The sequence below is a fragment of the Rattus norvegicus genome, chromosome 18 (assembly GCF_021556685.1).
Source record: "Rattus norvegicus strain SHRSP/BbbUtx chromosome 18, alternate assembly SHRSP_T2T, whole genome shotgun sequence".
In the NCBI taxonomy this organism is placed as follows: domain Eukaryota; kingdom Metazoa; phylum Chordata; class Mammalia; order Rodentia; family Muridae; genus Rattus; species Rattus norvegicus.
Genome location: NC_141551.1, coordinates 61,767,320 through 61,788,622, shown reverse-complemented (window position 1 = coordinate 61,788,622; position 21,303 = coordinate 61,767,320). Strand labels below are relative to the sequence as shown.

General features: G+C 44.0%; 1 protein-coding gene across 2 annotated transcripts in view; it reads left to right on the top strand.

The window, feature by feature from the left end:
• Window positions 1-21,303, top strand: part of Ccbe1 (collagen and calcium binding EGF domains 1) — a 236,014-nt gene that overhangs the window by 69,896 nt on the left and 144,815 nt on the right.

Genomic DNA, 21,303 nt, shown 5'->3' with positions numbered 1-21,303 from the left:
TTGTGGGGCTCACATTTCCCGTCCCGGGTCTCTGAAGCTGACCTTCAGGTTAAGAAGGGAGTTTGAAGTTAATGGCTTAGTCACGGGCTTGGGCTTGTGGTCCTGTGGGTAGCATCCTCAAAGAAGGTCTGCTGAACCGAGAATCCCAGGCTAGCATTTGTGAGCATTGCCAATTTCCATTTGCCTTCAAAGGAGCTAACCAATGCTCGCTCTACATCCAGCTGGTAACAAAGGAAAAGGCAAGCGCTATGTTTCATGCACCTGAGCCAACATGGAATAATTCCACGCCCCCAATTCATGTGAGCCGTGATCCTGCTATGATTTTCGCTTGCTGTAGTCAACCTTGTTACGTTGGAGTTGGGGGGGTTGTAACAGTCCCCTACTTAGGTCGCCTATTCCAGTCTTCTTCGTGAAGATTTCTTTTTGAAAGAATGACATATTTATTTTTGTTTCATGTACATCGGTATTTTTGCTTGCTTGGGTTGTATGCATGAAGATGTTGGATCCCCTGGAATTGGAGTTGCAGACAATCTGCCATGTAGGAACTGGGAATTGAACCCAGGACCTCTGGAAGAGCAGCCAGTGCTCTTAACCACTGAGCCGTCTCTCTCTCTCCAGCCCTGGGAAGCTTTTGTATGACAGCTGAAACTTGGGCCCCAAGTCCTAAAGAGTTAGGTGAAATTGGCCTAGAGTGAAACATGAGAAACTTAATTTGTACCATCAAGGTTGGGAACCAGGGACTTCACAGAGCCCTGTGAGACATGCATGATTAGTAGTAGAGTCCTTCCCACTTCACAGCTGGGAAAGTCTGGGGTGACCAGCAGACTTGTCCGGTATTGATATGGTCTACTAGTGGCAGAGGTCGCCTGTGCAGGTTCACAAGGAAGTTCTGGTGAATGTTTATCACACAGTGGGGATTGTGGGAAATTCTTTGTTTATTACATTAGGCCTCAATTTCTGGGGACTGTAACACATGCTTAGTCCTGGAAACAGTCCCCTTCCTCAGAGACTCTCTTCTCTGTCCCCAGATTTCTAGAGCTGTATGGTGAAAGAGAAAGGTGACTGGACTTTGGAGCCAGGACTGAAAGGGTGGCCTTGGCTTTAAGCCTTGGGCTTTCACAAGAGACGTGTCTAACTGGGATGGCACTGCCTCCCTCCAGCCTGGAGACCTGCTTGCTTCATGGGGGAGGCATGTTCTCTGAGAAGAAAGGGAAGGAGCAGATTCTGAACGTCATCTTCTTCCTATCTCCTCTTGAAGTTGATCCAACTTTCTGCATAGTTTAATATGACCTGTCTTACCTCAGAGTTTGTATCAGTCCATTTGGGGGGAGGGTCTCATAAATCACATGCCCTCTATTTTGCAAACCCTCCTCTTGTTCCCCCTTTTCATCTATCTACCTACCTTCCCTCCTTCCTTCCTTCCTCCCTCCCTCCCTCCCTCTCTCTCTCTCTCTCTCTCTCTCTCTCTCTCTCTCTCTCTCTCTTTCTTTCTTTCTTTCTGCCAACTTTTCACTTAAAACAAGCATTTCCCCCAGGTTGTCGTCTCTTGGTCTCCTCACTTCACCTAGGACCGAATTTTCTCACTCATAACACTGCAGCAGCCTGGCTTGTTGGATAGAGCTGTCCACCCTCAGTGGTTCTCTAGGGAGTTTTCGCTCTCTCCCACTGGTCTTAAGCACATTGATTTAGGGGAGTGGTGGGAGGTGGAGAGAGCTCTGGCACATACGCCGGATGGGTGGAGGCCTGTGCGTGTTTCACAGGATCTGTGACTTGTTAACAAAGCTGCCTTGCTTTGGCTTCTATGATGCTTGTAGATGTTTCTCGGACTACCTGCATGGTGATGGAGTGTGTATAGGATTTCACTTGCAACTCATGTTTCGTAGAAGTCTCCTTGCTAAGTATTCCCTTTCATCCCTGTAAGTTTGTTTGCTTGTATCTTATCTTTCCTCTTCTGCAAACCAAACACCTACTTTGTATGGAGTTCCTGCTGCAAAGGAACACAGCAAAGCTCCCTCAAGGATCTAGAGTCCTGACATTGATTGGGTCTTTGGGAGGCAGGCATTTTATTTAGCACCTGATTTCTACCAGGAAAGCTTCACATACTTTATGGAATAAGTATGTATTGAGTAAATGTCTTCTAAATGTTGTACAGAGAAAGAAGAAAATAGTTTCTGGACCTCTGCTCATTATTAATCTAGGAGACATGAACTTGCAGTGTGGTGGAATGACGGTGCTTATGGGAAAGGAAGAGCTGATCTTTTGTTCTGAGAGCCGACCAGGAGAAGCCGGACACAGCAGGTGGCACTGGAAATGATCTTGGTGTGACAAGTGAAATGTGATGATTGGACAGGGAAAGGAATTGAAGGCGGGATCCCAGGTAGGAGTAAGCACTGTGCTAGGAAACTAAGAGGATTGGTGGAGTCTGGCTTGGGATAACCTGGAAGTAAAGTCTTGAGAGGGGTCATTGAAACATGCTTTGTAGACTATGGGGAACGGTCATTTAAATCTTAGTGATGGATACCATCTGAGATGTGTGTTTGCTCGGAAGAATAGAGGCCACACAGTGGACAGATTGGCTAAGATGCCCAGTCAGAGTCTTCTAGTCAAGACATAAGCTTGGACTCCGAGGATACAGTAGGAGGATGAGAGAAAGGTGTGGGAATCAGACAAAGGTATGGCATGCTCATAACTGAATATATTGAGACAAAGGAAGGACTGGATATCTCCGGGGCATCCGCCTTAGACATCTAGATGCACCGTTCATTGAAAAATAGAATGCAATGTGTCGAATGTTAGGAAAGTGCCAGGAGGTTCAGTAAGCTGAGACCTTCTTCATGTTCTAATGTAAATTTTTATTTTACATGTGTAGGCGCTTTGCGTGCATGTGGGCATGTATGCATGTCTGTGTCCCATGTGTGTGCAGTACTGGAGGCCAGAAGAGGGCATGGATCACCTGGAACTGGAGTTACAGGGTTATGGGCTATTCTGTGGGTGCTGGGAATCAAACCCAGGTCCTCTGAAAGAGTAGCCAGTGCTTCCGACCACTGGGACACCTCTCCAGCTCCATTCTGAAACAACCTGCGAGGCGTGCAGGTGGCTAATGCCACCATGTTGTGCAGGAAGTTAACAGAAACCGGGAGGTCAGTGTCTTCGGTTTGGATTTAGAACTGTGACCAATGGGACAAAGCCTGGAAGAGAAATGGGCGAAGGACCACAAAAATGAAAACCGTACCCTAGGATGAAGAGCTGTTAGTGGCAGTCTTGAAGCTCAGATTCCTCAGACTAAGGGGTGGGCTGCAAGCTGGAGGTGAGTGTGGGGATGCACTTATAAGTATGCATCTGGACGCATTAACTTAAGGACCTTGACAGAATCTGAGTAAAACTGCCCTAGGTGCTGGCAGATGTTCAAATGCAGCCAGTTGAAAGGGATCCTCCCAAACGAGCTTGCATTGGCCACTCAAATCACTCAGGAAGACGTCTTTCTTTAGTGGGAAAGTGCTTTAAATTTAAAATAGAACTAAATTGAAAAGGTAAACTGAGCACCATTCTTGGTTGTTGAAGATTCGTCTATGTGCATTTGTATTCAAATATTATAAACCGTTTCCCACTGGAAAATACTCTTATACTCTAGAAAATATTGAAAAATTCAGGTATAAAAACATGGGAGACATTAAAGATAAATCTTGTTGATATTTCTAATTAAAATACCACTAAGTTGTTAGGCATTTAATTACTCAAAAAGAATGGAGTATTTCAAATATCTTTAAGTTTGTTCTTTGTTTGCTATATTTTATTTCTTGGGGGAGCAGGGATGTTCATGCCATAGTATAGCATGTGGAGGTCAGAGGACAACTTTCAGAGGCCATTTCTTTCCTTCTATCAGGTGGGCTCCAGGACCCAGGCTTGGCAGCACACGTCTTTATACCATGAGTCATCTTTTCAGTCCGGGATATTTCAAATTTCTGAATGTAGGTGAAAACATTAAAATTTGCCTGGCCCAGAGTGTTCATACGTTGAATTTTAATTTTAAGGAGAAAAGTGGAGATTTGAATTTTAGCCAGAATACATTGAATTGAGTAACTTTTGAATAACTTCTCTCTCTAAGAAGCACCCTCAAGGGTGTTACAATACTGCCCCATGGGAACTATATCTCACTCTGTGTTAACTCTGCTTAGAGGGTAGCAAGATGCAGGCAGTGCCTCGATGTCACAGTGGCTCTCTGGTCATCCTCACCCGGCCCATACATTCCCCATCGCTCCTGTGCACACGTGCGCACTCGAGCACACATCTGCGTCTGCTTCAGTCATTTTTCCCCTGTTGCGAAGGCCTTTGCCCTCACCTACCCCCGCCTGCCTCCAGCCTCCAGCCCCTCATTAGGGAGCTTCCTCAAACTCCATCCCCTGTCTGAATTCCTCAGACTCTAAAGTCCATGCCTTGCAATTTGGCGTGTAATTATATGCGCCCTTGTTGCAGTCTCTAATTCTTCCAGAGACTAGTTTTCCAACCAGACCAGGAATTATCTCTGCCGTTAACTCCCAGCATCTTGTTTCCAGACCTCTAATGGATGTGCTCAAAAGGAAAGCAAGAGCTTGTTTCTGGGCCCACTGGCTGCGTTTTGCATTCTTTCCTCTACTGACTTCAGGGACAGGAAGTCACAAGGGTGTACCTTAAGGACTCTCTGTGTCTGGTGGCTCCCACAGCACAGGCTTTGGAGCACCTTTGCATTCACATCTAGGCTTCCTAATGTCTTAGCTGTGATCCTGGCTAATTAATTTTATCCATCCCCAGCTCAGATTTTTTTCAGGCCTGACCCTTGAGCCTGGCAATAATAAATCTCTCTAACAGTCATGGTCACTGGTAAAGTCATCTATCCAGAAAGTTTCTACTTTCTAGGGAGGAAAGGAATGGCTCAGTCTATAGCTGGGGGTGTTTCTGAATGGTCAGGCCAGAGTTGTGTGTGGTTGTGGGTAGCATAATAATCCTCTACTGTCACCCTGGGACAGCTCTTACTTCTGGACAGCCTGGCTGTTGGAATCCTGTGCAGAGCACATAGTCCTTTTCCTGTTTGTCTCCCAACTAGTACTCTTGTTTTGTTATTTATTTGAGTGTATGTATGTGTGTCCGTGTTGGCTCTCTGGGGCTGGAGTTCTAGCACTTGTGCGCTGCCTGATGTGGGTGCTGGGAAGTGAATTCGAGTCTTCTGTAAGAAAAATATGTGCCCTTAACAACGGAGCCATTTCTCCAGCTCCCCAACTCTTACTCTTGTCAGCCTGAACAGAGGCAGGAGAAATGTTGAATGTCAAAGCAAAGTGACACATGACTGTCTACTAAGGATGCCTGTTCAGATGCTACAGCTCGTACACTGAAAGAACCGAAGCCAGCCATGAGATAGGTAAGGGAATGGCTCAGTACTCTAGTTTTCTGCAAACAAGTGTCCAGCCACACACACTGGTAACTACGCCCGCTGGGTGTCTCTGTGCTGATACACGAGGGAGGTCCTGGGCAGTGAAAGCAACTTAGTAGGCCAAGTGAACTGACTCAGAGGGTGGAGGCGTCTCAGTTGTTGATGGCATGGCAGAGCTGTGCCCACAGGAAACATGTGCCCCTTCCCTGTTGGCAGCCGGTGGATCCCAAGGGGTTTGGTGGAGGGTGGTGAGTCTAGAACTTGAGATTTGCTTCGGTAGCTGGCTAGACAGTGTGCCGCTCGCCCTTTGGACGGTAGGTGGAGCTCAGTTCTGCATGTTTCCTTCTAGATGTTGGCATCATGTTTGGGGAGGGCTTTGCAGCACTCCTGGGAAGTGAATGTAGGTGGCGCGGTCTTCCCCTCAGTTTAGACAGGTTAAGCAAATATAAGATAAATAAATCAAGAACCCTTCTAAAACTGACTGTTCAAAGTCTCATCAAAGTACTTTATGTTCGGGTGGGTCCCAACATCTTATACTGGGCTGAGGCATTCTTGATCTGTGAATTGCAGGGGCCAAAAGTTCTGATTGACACAGATGATGACTTTGCTCACCATGAAGGGAATTGGGAGAAAAGTTGAGTTAATGACTGAACAGCAGTGAAGTGCAGTGGCACCCTTGGGCACCGAGACAGTGAATCTGGGTTCCCTAGGCATTAGGCAAAGTTCTTATCTATACACGATAAGTACTTTGTTTATGTTAGAACTCCATTCGAAAAGTGTGCGGTCTAGTCTTCAAAGTTCCTCTGAAATCTGTACGTTTGATGACTAGTTGACAAATTGAGCTTTGGGTGCAGAAACCTTCTCCAGAAGATTCTATGGCCAAAATGCCATTTCGAATGAGGTCACACTCATGTGCTTCCCTGAAACATATCTCTGAAGCAGGGGGGGGGGAAGACAAATATTAGCTCTTTCTTAGGTGCTGTTAAGCAGAAATACTATTCCACTGCTTTGCAGTATATCATTGGCTTCTCTTTGGTCAGTGAGGTGGCTCAATGGTTAGAGGTGCCTGTCACCAACCATGAAGGCCCACATGCTGAAAGGGGAGAACCAAGTCTTTCAAGTTGTCTTCTGACGTCCCAAATGTACACCGTGGTGCACATACGCACACATACACGCCCACATAAAAATAAGGTAAAAATGTAATAAAGTGTTTAAAAATAGTCTAATCATTGTGTCTGAAGTAGGGCTTAGGAGTCGGGCATACTGTGTTATTCACCTACAAGAGACTTAAAGAAATCTTAAAGAATTTTGTAGATAATAGCAGTTTTTACACACCACGTGTCAAGCACTATACTGAGTAGCACACGTTTTTCTTTAGCTAAAGCTTCTCCCGGATACATACTGCTGTCACACCCATTTTGTATATGGGACTCTGGGCAGAAGCAGTGAATAACATCTCACACAGTGAGTGACCGGAACTTGAAACTGAGGCAACTCCAGGATCTGTCTAAGCACTTGAGCACATTAGCTCTCAATCCTGGTGCTCTGCTCCGGGTGAAATCTAAGGTCACTGAGGGCAAGAAGGGAACATGAGAGAGAAGAATGTGGACATTCAACAACGGGCAGATAGGGTCACCTACTGGGCCACGTTACTGTGCCTTAGTTATCTGCATTGTCAATCCATAGCTAATCACCATAGGTCATTGGGCCAGTTCTAAAATTTAGAATAGTCACATGATGGAAAAAACCAACAGTGGTCGGGTCTCCAGCCTGTTCATGTGAGTTTCTAAGCTAACCTGTGTCTTCTTCATGGGCTGTTAAATCTTGAGAGTCTAAGAAGGCTTTCCTGCTACACATGGACTCCGTGCCTTTCTTCTGTATGTCGATTGGTACACCCACAGCTGCATATGAGCCCAAAGAACACAGACTTAAAAGAATGCTAGAGTTGAAAAAAATGCATTTCCTGGATAGAACTTTTTTTTTTTTGGCCAGTCCCCTCCCCACAAGAATGAGTACCACTCTTTTCTTTTGTCAGCTTGATTAATACAGTGTGCGTGCTTATAGATCTGCACTTGGAATGTGGGCATTTATCAAAACTCTCCCTGGGCAACTGGTAAGATGTAAAACGAGATCAATGCTTGCACACTGCCACAGTAAGGCTAACTATTCTGATTAGTAAAGCAGTTGTGCTGGAAGACCAAGTTCTCAGAGAAAGCCGACTGATTTTTTTTTTTCAATCTAAAATAGTAGGTAACCAAAGATCTAGGATTAAGGCACAGCCACCAGAAACTATTCCTGGTGTGTTCTCTGACACCCCTGAAAAATCTGTTGACGTGACTGGGACACAGTGGGGGGACTCCACTCATGTGAACATGGAGGAGGTTCACATTTGAATGCTATCTCCAAGGAGCAGTCATGTTTACTATTTCATCCGAAGACAGTTTGTAAGGAGATGTCATAATTGGCTTCTGAAGTATGTAGATAATGAAAACAGAGTCTGACTTATAAACAAACACTGTGGGTGTGTGTGGGGGGGGTGCACCGGGAAGTCAGCATTTCATGCGTGCACTTTGTGGTTTGCTCTGTGGACATTTCTTTTGTCACAGGCAGGCGCCCTTCTGATTGCCACGACAGGGTCACGGTGTCCCTGTTACAGCTGAGAAATTCCATACCAAGGAAGTTAAAAATAAAAACAAAGAAACTCCCCCACAGCTTGTGGTAGTTCTCATTCGAGGGCTGTCATGGAGAATGCGAGTGTGACCTCTGCCCCAGAGGCTCTGGAAGTTGGCTGAAGCAAGCAGTCAAGTAAGATTATGCCACTAAGAAAACCGAGTGTGTGTGACAGTCATGTGACCTCAGGGTAAGGGGAGGGGTTTAACCTGCAGCACCGAGAGGCTTCTCAGCATCACTGTGAGTTGTCTGTAGCACTGTGCTTCAGGTAGGGCGCTGGAAGTCATTGTTAGACAGGGCGAGTGTCCTGATCTGTACAGATAGCTCATTTCTTTTCTGCCTCATGTTCCTCCCCATAATACCGTGAGGGAGAGGGATCCCAAGCCTGCCTCTGGGGCAGTTGTCCTTATGCCTGTGGATGCTTTCCTTAGCTCTTTTCGTGACATAAGTGAACCTTAGGATTCAGTTTGAGAGGGCTGTTGGTTTGGATGTGACTGTCTCCCCACAGGCTTTTGTGTTTGAACATTTGGTTCCCAGGAGGTAACCACAGGATAAGCAGGTGGTCACAGCTGTCACCATTGACACTCCTGGTGTCTAGTTGAGTGCCCCCTGCCTACTGGTCTGTGTCACATAAGTAGATTCTGCCCTTATGACTGTCCTGCCACTCTGGACCAAAAAGTCATAAATTATCTTCTCTACTAGGAGTAAGACCCTACAACCATAAGGTGATATCAATAAAGGCCATAGTGTCCAACCCCAAACCACAATATAGAATCTGACGAATTACAGGTAGTCCTCACCACTTATGGCACGTGAATTAGAAAGTGATATGCTCTAGGAGACAACCGGGGAGCTGTAAGAATCAAACAGCTTGTCCAGTATGCATCTAAAGCGCCCTTATGCAGAGCCACAGCTTAAACTGACCACAAAGGCCATGGATACTAAAGCAGTCGAATAGAGTGCAGTGGACATGTGCATGCATGTATGTGCAAGTGAGCATGGAGATGGGAGGTCAGCCTTCGATGTCATGCCTCAGGCACCAGCCACCTTGTTCTTTGAGACAGGATTTCTTATGGTTCTTCATGCATCCACCCCACCCCACCCCAAGCCGGGATTGTAAATGCGTGCCATCATGCCTGGCTTTTATCTTTCCCCAGTGTGGATTTCAGGGCTTGAACAGAGATCCTTATGCTTGTAAGGCAAGAATTTTACCAAGTGAGCCGTTTCCCATCCCCTCTAGTTTTCTTCTTCATTAACGCTCTCAGATCAGCTTGTTTTTCTTTAACTAAAGTAGATAAGGGAGTTGTGTCTTCTCCTTTTAAGACTAGGTGACCGTAGTTGCTCACTAGTGTGTCAGCTGACACTGAAGGAGTAGAAAATATGGCCTTCTGTTATCTGCCCAGTGCCCGGGAAAGAGGAGAGGATCCCCAAACTCTGCTCTGGATAAGGTTTGCTTTGCATGGGTTCCCATGCCAGCCCCCATGTTGCAGAGAAGCATACCCCTCTGGCTGCTGCACAAGCCCTACCTGTAATTTGTTCGGCTGTGAATGTCTTGTGAGAAGGAGGGGAGGGGTCTCATTCATTTTCCCAGTTTCTCCATTGGAGACTCCTCACTTATCTGCCTGTACCTTGAAGTACCCAAGAAATGGATGGTACCTCTTGTCACTTCCAATTTAAATAACAAGGATGTCCCATCTGTTGAGTGTCAAGCTTTCTACTTCACTCTCACAGTAGATTTGTGATCATGTCTTTATGAGGGTAGAAACCGAGGCACGTTGAGAGGTGGAACAGCATGGGATGGGCTCGGGGTCATACCTCAGAGACTCCGCATCTGAACTGCTTTTCTCTCTCTTCTGGTAACTTACTGGCTCAGTCACCAATAATTGCGCAAGGCTTGAAGGGTCATGTTTCTCCTAAAACAGGACTAGTGTGTTTCTTCCCAAAAGATAAGCATTTTCTAGGGTGGGGAGGGGGGGGAAGAACCAATAACAACTTTGCAAAAGGAAGAGAAGGCCAATTTCATTCTGCGTTCCTGCTGGACCTAAGAGTGGTGCCTGCACTGTAATCAGTTAGCAGATAATTCTATAATTACTTAAAGATGAACAAAACCTTGCAAGTCACCCAGGAAGGAGAAGGTTTTGAGGCAGGGAGATAGATAGTCTGCCTGGAGGGGAGGTAGCCAGAGACTCTTACAGTCCGATGTTTTTACTGAGAGATGAGTCATCTTTATCTCAAAAGGTCAAATTCTGCCTCCTCACGGGGGCAGAGTCTAGAAGGATTGTGTTAGAAATAATAATAAAACCTTCATTCTGCTAAAACGTCTTAGCCAAGACCTGAAGGCCAGGGCGCACATTAATTCATGAATCGTTGCAACACTTGGCTTCTCTCACTTCTGCATCTGCTTCCTTGGGGACCAAAGTTGGTGCCCTGACATTGGAAGCTGCCGGAATCATAGCTTCTTTTCTTCCAGGGGTCCTTCTGGAATTTTCTGACGGATTGGTTAATGTTGCCTAGAGTAGACCTTATCGCTCTTCTTACTGCTGTGACCAAATACCTAACAAAAAGCTTAAAGGGGAAAAGTTTTCCTGTGGCTTGCAGCAGAGGGGATGTGGTCTGTGATGGGGGAGATTGTGGACCTGCAGGAGGCGAGATGTGGTCCTGCTTTATGTGTACCAGGAAGCCCAGAGAGGTGATTGTCAATGTTCATGCTGTCTTGTTATGTAGTCCAGGACCCCACAGCTCAAAGAATGGTGTCTTGTTTGGGATGGGGCTTGACCTGCCTCCGTTAGCCTAAGCTCTAAACCCCCTTACAGATGAACCCACAGATTTGCTTCCTAGATCCATGTCTAGATCCAATCAAGTTGACATTAACTCTCGAGTAGACATTTAAATCTATTCAAGTACAGCTTCAAGGTAAATGTTTTGGCCTATTAGTCTTCATGGGTTATGATTGCTGATAACCACGCAGATTCCACCCCTCCCCCTTGGCAGGGCATATAAAGGAAATCTCAGCATTGTCTACTTTAGGCCTACACTGACCCTGTGAGGTTGGCATTATCGTTTTCTTTCATGGTTCAAGCCCAGGGAGGTTTGGCAAGCTACCCAAGGTTGGCAAGTCAATAAGTGTGTGTGAAGCCAGGCTGAGGTCCTCATTCTGAGGAGACACTTCTGAGGGCACTGCCTCTAGTGACCTTGTCCTTCCTGCTGCTCCCATCTCCTACAGGTCCTGCTGTTCCCAATTCTGCCATCCTGGGGTCCAAGCTTTCCAACACAAGCACTCTTGCACAAGAAAGGGAAACAACAGTATTTAAGCTGTAACAGCAACCTGCCCAGTGTGTTTGTTGACTTCATGTTCTGCACATGGGTTGTAGGAATACAAAAGAACCACAGAAAAGAATATGAAGGCAGGTCTTTGTTTAGTTCAGTCCTAATGGGCCATGATGAAAGAGGGAATAGGTCTATCTGTGGGTGCTGGAAACTCACTGTGTGCTCTCTCCTGACATGGTGGTTGATAGATGTGGAATGAGGAAAGATGGGTGCAAGAAAGAAACCATGACCAATGCTTCTCCTCTCGTTGCCCTGATGGTACCTTCTTGTTTTCTTCTCAAACTAAAGAGATCTAGATTCCAAGGGTTTGCGCATTTATTTGATCCCCTGAAACTACTGAAAAAGCTGTCTAGTGGTGTTAGTGAAGGAGACAAGCTGGGACCCACATCTGTCACAACAGATAACCCTTGCAAATGTCAGGCACTCGGGTGGATGAGGGTAGGGCCCCTCCTGAGACTTCTTATCCAATCTGGCCATGTGACTGTTTTTAAATCATTCTCATCTGTGGAGATAGTCGCTTTCCTACACAAGCAACCTGACCAGTTGTTGGATTGCCAAAACAGAAGTGACAAAGTGTTGTGACCTGTGTATGTGACGGAGAAGCACTACACACACACATAGTCTTTCTCTGTGCCCCCCCCCCTTTTCTTTGTATCCTGCATCCACCATGTTACCTAGTAGGAATCACAGAGCTAAGGGAGAAGAATAAGGCTAATCTATGACGTAAGATAACTAGAGGTGGGGTGAGGGGGTGAACCAAGAGAAGTATAGAGGGGTAAAGTGGTAGTTTAATGCCACCCAGGTATGTGGATGTGCCTGTTGCCCTGGCTGGATTCAAAGACTCACCTAGCATCATCAGGATGGTGATACTCTTTTTCTCTGTCTCTATAATGGCTTCTTCAGTCACAGGTACATTTGGCACATTCTTCTTCTTTTTTTTTTTTTTTTTCGGAGCTGGGGACCGAACCCAGGGCCTTGCGCTTGCTAGGCAAGTGCTCTACCACTGAGCTAAATCCCCAACCCCCTCATTCAGCATATTCTTGTAGGTTCATGGAGTTGAGTATAATTCCTGGCTTAGTTCAAATGCCCATCTAAAAACCTGTCACAGAAATGAGGGAAACATGGAACTTGGGTCCTCATGCTTGGATCATGTGCCTTCCCTGGGTGACTTCCAACCTTCACTTTTCCCAGCAGTTGGACACACCATTCCCAGGTGCCTTCTACCCAGGATTCTGCCTGGACTCTGTGTCCTGCCTGTCATCTGCACTGAGCTCAGGTGAATTATGGAATCCAGAGCAGCTGAGGCAGGCCATGTCCATGGCCGTGTGAATCAAGATATAGCAACTTTCCAACACATGGATTTTTATTGCAGTATAACCCATGGCTTTTTATACCAACAAGTCATTGTCTAGAAGAGGAGGGTTAGATCCTGGGGGAGCACTACCACCCAACCGCCCACGTCCCTACCCTCCACTCCTCTGAATGTTTCTCCTCTTTCTTCCTCCTGCCCCTCCATTCCATCTAAGGCTTCAAATTGTGTTCCTCCAAGAGAAGCTAGAAACAAGCTATCAGTCCCTCTCTTCAAGATTATTAGGAACTTAACCCGAATGTCTTAGATACACCAGACTTGGTACCCTGACCTTGGGTAACTGTGTTGTGTGTTTGGAATCAGTTTCTCTATCTGTAACTATGGAGTAGTAAAGCTTCTTGCATTTGCTTAGGCTTAAGTAGCGCATGAAGTATTCACACATTGCTTTGGTATGGATCCCCTTCCCCTTCAGCATTAATCGGTCCATTTTGTTCATTTTCTGATTCCAGATTACATTAGCATAACAAATGCTCATCTAAACAACGGGCTTTATGGGTAGATCTAGCCAGCCCGAGTTCACTCAGCTAGTCAGTGGTAGAAGGATCGACAGCCACACATCAGAATTGGAGTTCCTAACAGTCGACTGTCCAGATCCATCAGTCCTGGCACCAGAGTCAGCTAAACACATACGAACACCTCACTGAGTGAAATAGGTCATCTTTCCCTTTTGAAGATTTCTTGGCGAACATGTCTTCAGAACTTAATGTTGTTTCATTATCGCCAGTGTCCATGTGCTTGCCTGGAGCCATGCACATTCCCATGGCCATCTTTGCAACTAGCAACTGGTAGTACCAGTGTTGTAAAAGGATGTGTGTGCTTGGGCTGTGGGCTGAAGGGTTTGCTCATGTGAGAGTGGAGGGGCCACCTCAGGCCTGGCTGTGGCTTTTGTTGCAGCTGGGCTTTTGTTTTTGTTTTTAATTATACTTTTTATACTTTCTCTGACTTTGTTTTTTATTTCTTTTATTTTTGAGATTATAATTATATTACCTCTTTCCCTTCTTTCCTCCATCCCTTCCTTTTTCTTAATCCTTTTCAAATTCCTAGTCTGTTTCTTTTTTATTAAGTTTGGTTACATGTATATATGTATGTATGTATATATGTACGTACATATATATTTCTAGGTATATCAACAAAACAAGTCTTGCATCTAAGGCTCAGGGATCATTGAGGACAGTGGAGTTGAAGGACTGTAAGAGACAAAGGTTTAGAGTGTTTGCTGTGAGATTGCACCTCCTAGGAATGCCAGAAGCTATACCCATAAAGTCTCACCAACATAACTGCCCAAACACGAACTGAAGGAAAACGACCACAAAAGACATGCTGACATGGTCACGAAGGAGCCCAAGAGGCCTCAACCCTAGACAAAGAACTATAGGAATCTAAGGAATGCTGAGAGTGGGAGAAACAGTATTCCCCCAGGAAAGAACAAATCTACTGGCTATCTAGTACCAAATGTTCAGACTTCAAAACACAAATATAAATAACACCATACAGACTGAGAAGCTTATATGCATATATTGAATATATTTTTAATTAAAATATAATTATATCACTTTCCCCTTTCCTTCCTCTAGTTTCTCTCACGTCCCATTCTCTCCAGTTCCTCCCAAGTCCTTTCCACTCTCAAATTGATAGCATCTTTTATTTACACACACACACACACACACACACAAATATAACCTTCTGAGTCCATTATTGTTTGTGTGTTTATGGTTTCGGGGTTGACTATTTTAAGAAACCAATTATGAGTCTCATCCCTGGGAGGGGCTAACTTTCCTCTTTCAGCCGTCATTAGTTGCTTATAGATCTTTGTCTAGAAATTGAATTGGAACCCATGAGATTATTCCCCTCTGTATTAGCATGCCTGCTGATATTATCATTGTTTTGAACTAGTTTATGCTCCATTTTACATGAGACTTTCACAGGATATATCCTGGTATTCTGACTCCTCCAATTTTTCTGCTCTCTCTTCTGCAGTGTTCTTTGAGCCATAGATTCAAGAGCTGTGATGTATCCAACAGGTCTTGGCTCTCTACTTATCTGTTGATTTCTGCATTGTGTCTGGCTGTGGTTTTATATGATGGTCTCCATGTACTGTAGAGAGGTGTGTGTGTGTGTATGTGTGCACGCACGCATGTGCATACAGTTATATGCATTGTGGTAAGTCTAGATAAATATATAAAACACTAAGTTTCCTTGAGGCATTACCAAACCATCTTGACATGAGCTCTGTTTCAATCAATGAACCACACCATCTTCCAGTTTCAAACTTGCCCATGACTAGGCAAAGCCTTTACTACAGGACAGAAAGAGGCAAAAGGCTTGCCAGACCCTCACAGATTCAGTTCTATTAGACAACAGATGACCCAGTGATAAGCACCCTGTTCAGCATCAACTGGGAGGAGCTAAGAGGCAGGTTGGTAAATGAGATGCACAACTCTAGCTGCTGTGGTAAAGCTGAAGTCCTTTGCCACTTAGAGCATCGTTCCCTTGCCATATGTGGTGACCAAGAATGATTTCCTGCCATTGTGGCCCTAGCATGTTTCTGAAATATGTGTTCTTTCATCTGGAGCCATCTGTAAATGATACAGACAGTTACATGGATGTATTTTCGCAATGGCCAGTTGGCATAACTAGTAACCCCACTCCAATCTCCCATGGCAGGCAGGGAAAACTATGAATTTGGCAAAATTATTTCTAAAGAGATGACTTTGCCATTGTAGTCTGTTCTCAGCTGGCCTCTGTTTATATTTTCTGTCTAAGCATCATCTGCCTCTGCTACCTTGAGTCTGCAAAAGGGACTTCTTTCCTGTTCAGGGCCAGCAACCATGCCATGCGGACTGGTCATTTCCTGCAGACTTCTGGTACTTAACTCTAGTAAAACGTTCATTGTTATAGAATTAAAAGTTCCAGAGAATGGGCCCTAACATGCAGATCTTTGTGTAGATTTCCTTTAGTTGGAAACAATGGAGGTTTTATGACTGTGAATACAGCTCATCTACAGGGAAGAACTCAATATTACCCAGTTGTGGGGGGCAGTTGGTCACATAGAAACAACAAATGCAAATTTGTGAATAAAATCTTCAACATTGAGCTGGGTGAGGTGATGTATATAATTCTAGCATTTGGGAAGGTAAGGCAGGATCCTGCATGGTAATTTCAAGGCCAACAGAGTCATAAGAATTACTTACTACCACCACCCCCAACACACACACACACACACACACACACACACACACACACACACACACACACACACACAGAAGAGGAGCCCTGAAGGTTTGTTTCCTAAGCTTCCTGACAGTACAGCTTTGAGAACTAATTCCTTCTGTGAAACTTACAGTCACTGGCATCCCACACTGAAGGCAAACTCCCATTCCCCATTTCTACTGCTATCCACACGTAAGCAACAGAGAGGAGATAGAAATCCCTCAGCATTCTAGCTGAAGTCCTTGCCCCTTTTAGCTAATTCACATTGCTGTCTGCATTTTGCTTTTGGGGCTTGAGCTCAGGCCCTCAGGGATGTGGAATGTGGCTTGTGAAGCTGAACTCCAACTTTCACTCAGTCTTTAGTGTTTTGCAAACATATAACCTGCCTGATGCCCATATGTTAACCTAAACATACTTGTTTTACCCAAAGATACCCTTCATGTTTCTCTTTCACATTGTGAAGCAAAACCACATCTCATCAGCTTGTGACTTGGTCTTCCTAAGTGAGTGGCTTAATCCACTGAAGTAGCATTCAGTGCATTTGTCCTGTGATGTAAGCATCACACTTCCAGCTATCTCCAGAAGTCTCTAATTCTTTCATTGGAAACTCCATGCCAGGAAGCATTTATAAAGATTTCAGCCCTGGACCCCATGAGAACCATTACTCTTGCCTTTTATTTTCTGTAATTAGATCTTAACCTTTTCTTTTTTTCTTTAACATTTAATGCATAAAATTTCAGGCCTTTGCCTACATCTTCCCCGTTTGAGAAGTTAGAAGAAAATAACAAGGAAGGCCTGGGAAAGCAGCTCTAATGTTTAGCACTACAGGATTTTGAGCTTCATGAGTCAGGAGAAATGTAGTGTTTTTTTCCAAGGTTACCTTGGCCTGATGCTCATATAAATGGTTCTGGTACTTTCACTAGATTTCTGGATACTTTGGAGAGGAGATGGAGCGATCTGGCCAGTGATTAGGGAGTTAGATAATAAGGAGAGAAAGGAGGTGGGTCTGGCTTCTGAATACACAAAGTGAGGGCAGTAATGTGTTGGGATGCTGCCTTTGGGATGGGACAGCTCTGTTGGAAAACACACCCATTCAGGTATTCATTAATGTATCTCTTATTTCTTGTTCTGAATCCAGGATCACACACTGTAATCCAGGGTATCCTGTAATTCACTGTGTAGCCCAGGTTGGCCTGAACACTCAGACAGCCTCCCAAGTTCTGGAATGAACTATCAGGCCTGCCCTATAACATGTCTTAGGACCTAAGTGTGGTCTGCCTGTGTACTTAGACTTAATTGGTTACAGTTCACACAAAATGATAGAAGCTTGATATTATGAATAGTTTTGATTTTACACCCTCCCCCGCAAGTTACAATGCCTATACAAATCAGTCTTAAGGCTATTCAAGCCAAAATTGCCCTTGGCTAGTATTATGAAGATTACAAATGCGTCTAGGGAATTTGCTAAATTTTCATGGCTTTTTATACAGAAGAGCTACTTTCCCTGTATCTTAGAATTCCCTTTGCAAGATGGGGTTCTACTTTTTACTGTCTGTGCTACTGAATGAGGATGCCAGGGCAAGATAATGTGAAACAGCCCACAGAGCGCCTGGTGTAGGATTTACGCTTGGTATGGAATGCATTACGGGAGTTATTGTTGGCAGTACTTAAAGCCTTCTATTCATGGTTTTCTTTAGCTAATCTGAAAATTAGAACGTGTCCTTTGATCCTGTACATTCTAATGGAACATGTTACAGGGTGGCAGTGAGGGGCAGGAAAATGCTAGCTCAAGATTTAAAGTGTGTCTACCTCTAAGCACAAAATGGCCAGGGTTTCCATGTTGTCCCTGAAAATTTGGTGCCAAAGTGAATGCTGTTCTACAACCATCCTCAGAACAGCTGCGCAGCTTAGGAAAGTCAGACACATTTGTAATTATCATCCATGTTGAAATAACCTAGGGCTCTCTCCATATCTATGTAGTTAACGATAGGCAGGGGGTTGTGGTTTATTTTACTTAACATTTGTGTGTGTGTGTGTGTGTGTGTGTGTGTGTGTGTGTGTGTGTTTTACTTAACACATGTGCCATGGCGTGCCTATGGAATTCTGAGGACAAGTTGCAGAAGTGGGTTCTCTCTTTCTACCACATGAGCTTTGGGGATCAACCTCAGGTCTTTAGACTTTTGGACAAGTGGCTTTACCCAATGAACCAGCTCACCAGGCCCACAAATGTCACATTTTAGAATATGTTCCACATCCTAAATCACAAACGTTCTACCCTTTTCAAAATGACCACCCATTTAAGCAGCATCTCCTTGCATTTTGCAATTTTATCACTTGTGTGTACATCTCTGGCCACTAGAGTCTGCCCATCCTCTCAAATAGACAATGTCCTCTAAGATCTCTTTCGGGGCTTCTTTTCCTCTGCTCTCAGTGGGACTGCTCTCTCAGTGCTCTAACTGTGCTGATTGCATATCACAATGGAGGGGACGTACACAAAAAAGGCAAAGGCCACCCAGGGAGCGACTCCTACTCGTTTCCCTTCCCCATTTCTATTTTGCTGATTATGAATTTTTCTGAAAAAAAAAGTAAGTACATGAATCTTCATACAGCTATATGCTTTTTATCCTCAAGTTAGATTCTGGCATTCTCTTGTGTTAGGCTTTCTGCACTTAGCACGATATTGTCAATGTATATACAGCCTGTCAGATTTTTTAATTATTTATTAATTTTGGAGCATGTGTGCATGTGTTTAGGCATGAGCATGGTCACTGGCAGTCACTTCTCTCCTCCTGCCATGGGAGTCCCAGGAGTCAAACTCAGATTGTCAGGGTGACAGCAGCACTTTTGACCCAGTGAGCATTGGTGGCTAGGATCATTGCTTTTTTGTTTGTTTGGAAATAGCCACAAAGTGCTCTGTAATGTAATTCTGCTCTGGTTCCTCCAATTTCTTCTATATCAGGTTTTACTCCAGTGTTTTCCAATTCTCTGCAGTCCTGTGATGAGTAACCTTGCATCGGTTACATAGTTTGTTCGAAGTGTGAGTTTCTAACGGTAAGATTGCTGGAGTCAAGATGTGACGCCGTTGACGGTTTTACCTCTTTGTTTTCTCATATCGTCTAACGGCATACCTGGCCTCTACCGTTCTAAGGGTGTGCTTTTTATCTCATTTTTTTTTCAAATTTGAAATAATTGGTGGTATTTCAGTAAACATTTTAGCTTACATCTAAATAAACTCAGATATCTTTTAACATACTTAAGGACCATTTTGTGTTATATTTGGTCTCTTGGTGAATTTTATTTACTATCTTTTGAGATTATTTTCTTTCTCCAATTAATAAATTTTATGTATCCAGATATAGCACAGACATAAAAAACTCTTAATCTTTATAAAAATTTGTATCTAAAAAGCTAGGTATGTGGCTCATGCCTCTGGTCTTAGTACTGGGAAGGCTGTGATAGGAGGAGAATAAGTCTGAGAGGAGCCTGAACTGTTTAGCTAGACACAGAAAAAACAGCAGGGCAACAACAATAACAAAATGCATCCAGAATTTGATCACACTTAGATATGCCTAGGGTACAGAGAAATCGCCTGTGTTTTCTTCTAGTGCTTTTGTGGTTTAAATATTTCTATTTGCACCTGAGATCCATTTGGAGCCTGTTCTTGCACATGGAGTAAGATCCACATCTACCATTATCTTTTTGTAAATGGCTAGTATGCCTTGTTGAGAACACATCTGTACCCTGAATTTGAGATGGCACATGTCAGAAAGAAAGTTTCCAAGGTAACCAGGTCTCCTCCTGAGTCTCTGATTGGGCTGCTCTCTGTCCTTGCATGCTCGCACCACCCTGTTTCAATTTAAAGAGGCACTGTGGTATGCTTTCCTTTCTGGCAGGATATTCCCCCCTGGCTTTTCCTTTTTATTGTTTTTTTTAAACTATTCTTGTATGTTTGTTTTTCCATATGAAGTTTAGTGTCACGCCTAGCTTCATAAAACCCTCAAAGTCTGATGTTTTTATTGGAGTTGGTAATTTTATTGGAATTTATAAATTAACCTAATCAGAAGTGACACTTTATGATACTGCCATCCTATCCAGGCAAGAACACAGCATGGCTTGGAAGTTGTCCTTGTCCGTTTGTTTTCCCATTTACTAGTGTTTTAAGATAGTTTTTTGGACCAGTTTTTACAAAAGGCCTAGGCTCACTTCTAGCTTCTCTCTGTTGCTACTTTGTATTCCACTTTGGGGAATTCTTCTAGTGTGGGCATACTTTGTTAGTTAGCTGTTTATTTTTCTCCAGGCTCTTCTAGCATCTTCGATACATAGTTTCATTTTTCTAGTTCTTGTGCCTATAATTGATTTTTGTTGTGAGTTTGCTGAGTAGAAAATGTTCAGTAATGATGGGTTACATAACAGCTGCAGGTACATTGTATTTTGTCCTTGACTGTGCTGGTTCCCTTGCTGATTACCCTGACAAAAGCAACTTAAGGGAGAGAGGCTCCATAAGCTCCACCAACAGCACCACTCCCTGGTAACTGAGTATGCAAATACATAAACATATGGAGGGCATTTCTCATTCAACCCACAACTTGAGACAGTGGAAGTAACTCTCTTTCACCATTAAGAATGGACAATGAAATAGATGCTGACTTTGGGAGGAAGGTATAGCCAACCGTGTTTTAATTGTGCTGAATTAGAGCAAAAGCTTTTAAAACACCAATAGAAATAATAACATTCCTCTCACATCTGCTTATCTTGATATGATTCTGGAAGCTGAACCAAATGTATTCTTGAAGTGCCCATCTCCCTGTTGTTTGTGGGTCACAGTAATTGGTATGAGAATTCGGATTCTGACTCATACTGTCTTTGGAGGTTTTCACATGATTATATGAAATAACAGTTATGACGCTGTTTTCTGGTATGATAAATGACATCATTTATGGAATGCTGGGCCCTTCTAATCTTTGACAGTTCAGCAGAATGAGTAGAACTGTATGGACTTTGTGATTTTCTGAGACCATTTTTTTCTATTTTTAATGAAATTGGTTTGTGCACTCTTTGTCACTACGTGGATCATGTTGATGAATTGCTTTTTCCAAGGTTATATAGCTTACTGAACTGACAATGTAGAGAGCAACTACTAGGTGTAAGACTGAGACAGAGACCATGGGGCAGAGTTCTTTACCACCCTTGTTCTCCAGAGTTCCCCAAGGATGCCTTCAAGATCTTCTTGAAAAGGGTGTGACTGTGGCTCAGTAGGGAATGAGAACACTCCTAAGATGGTCTTCCAGTAAAACCTTCTAGAATCTCTCTCACTACAATGCTA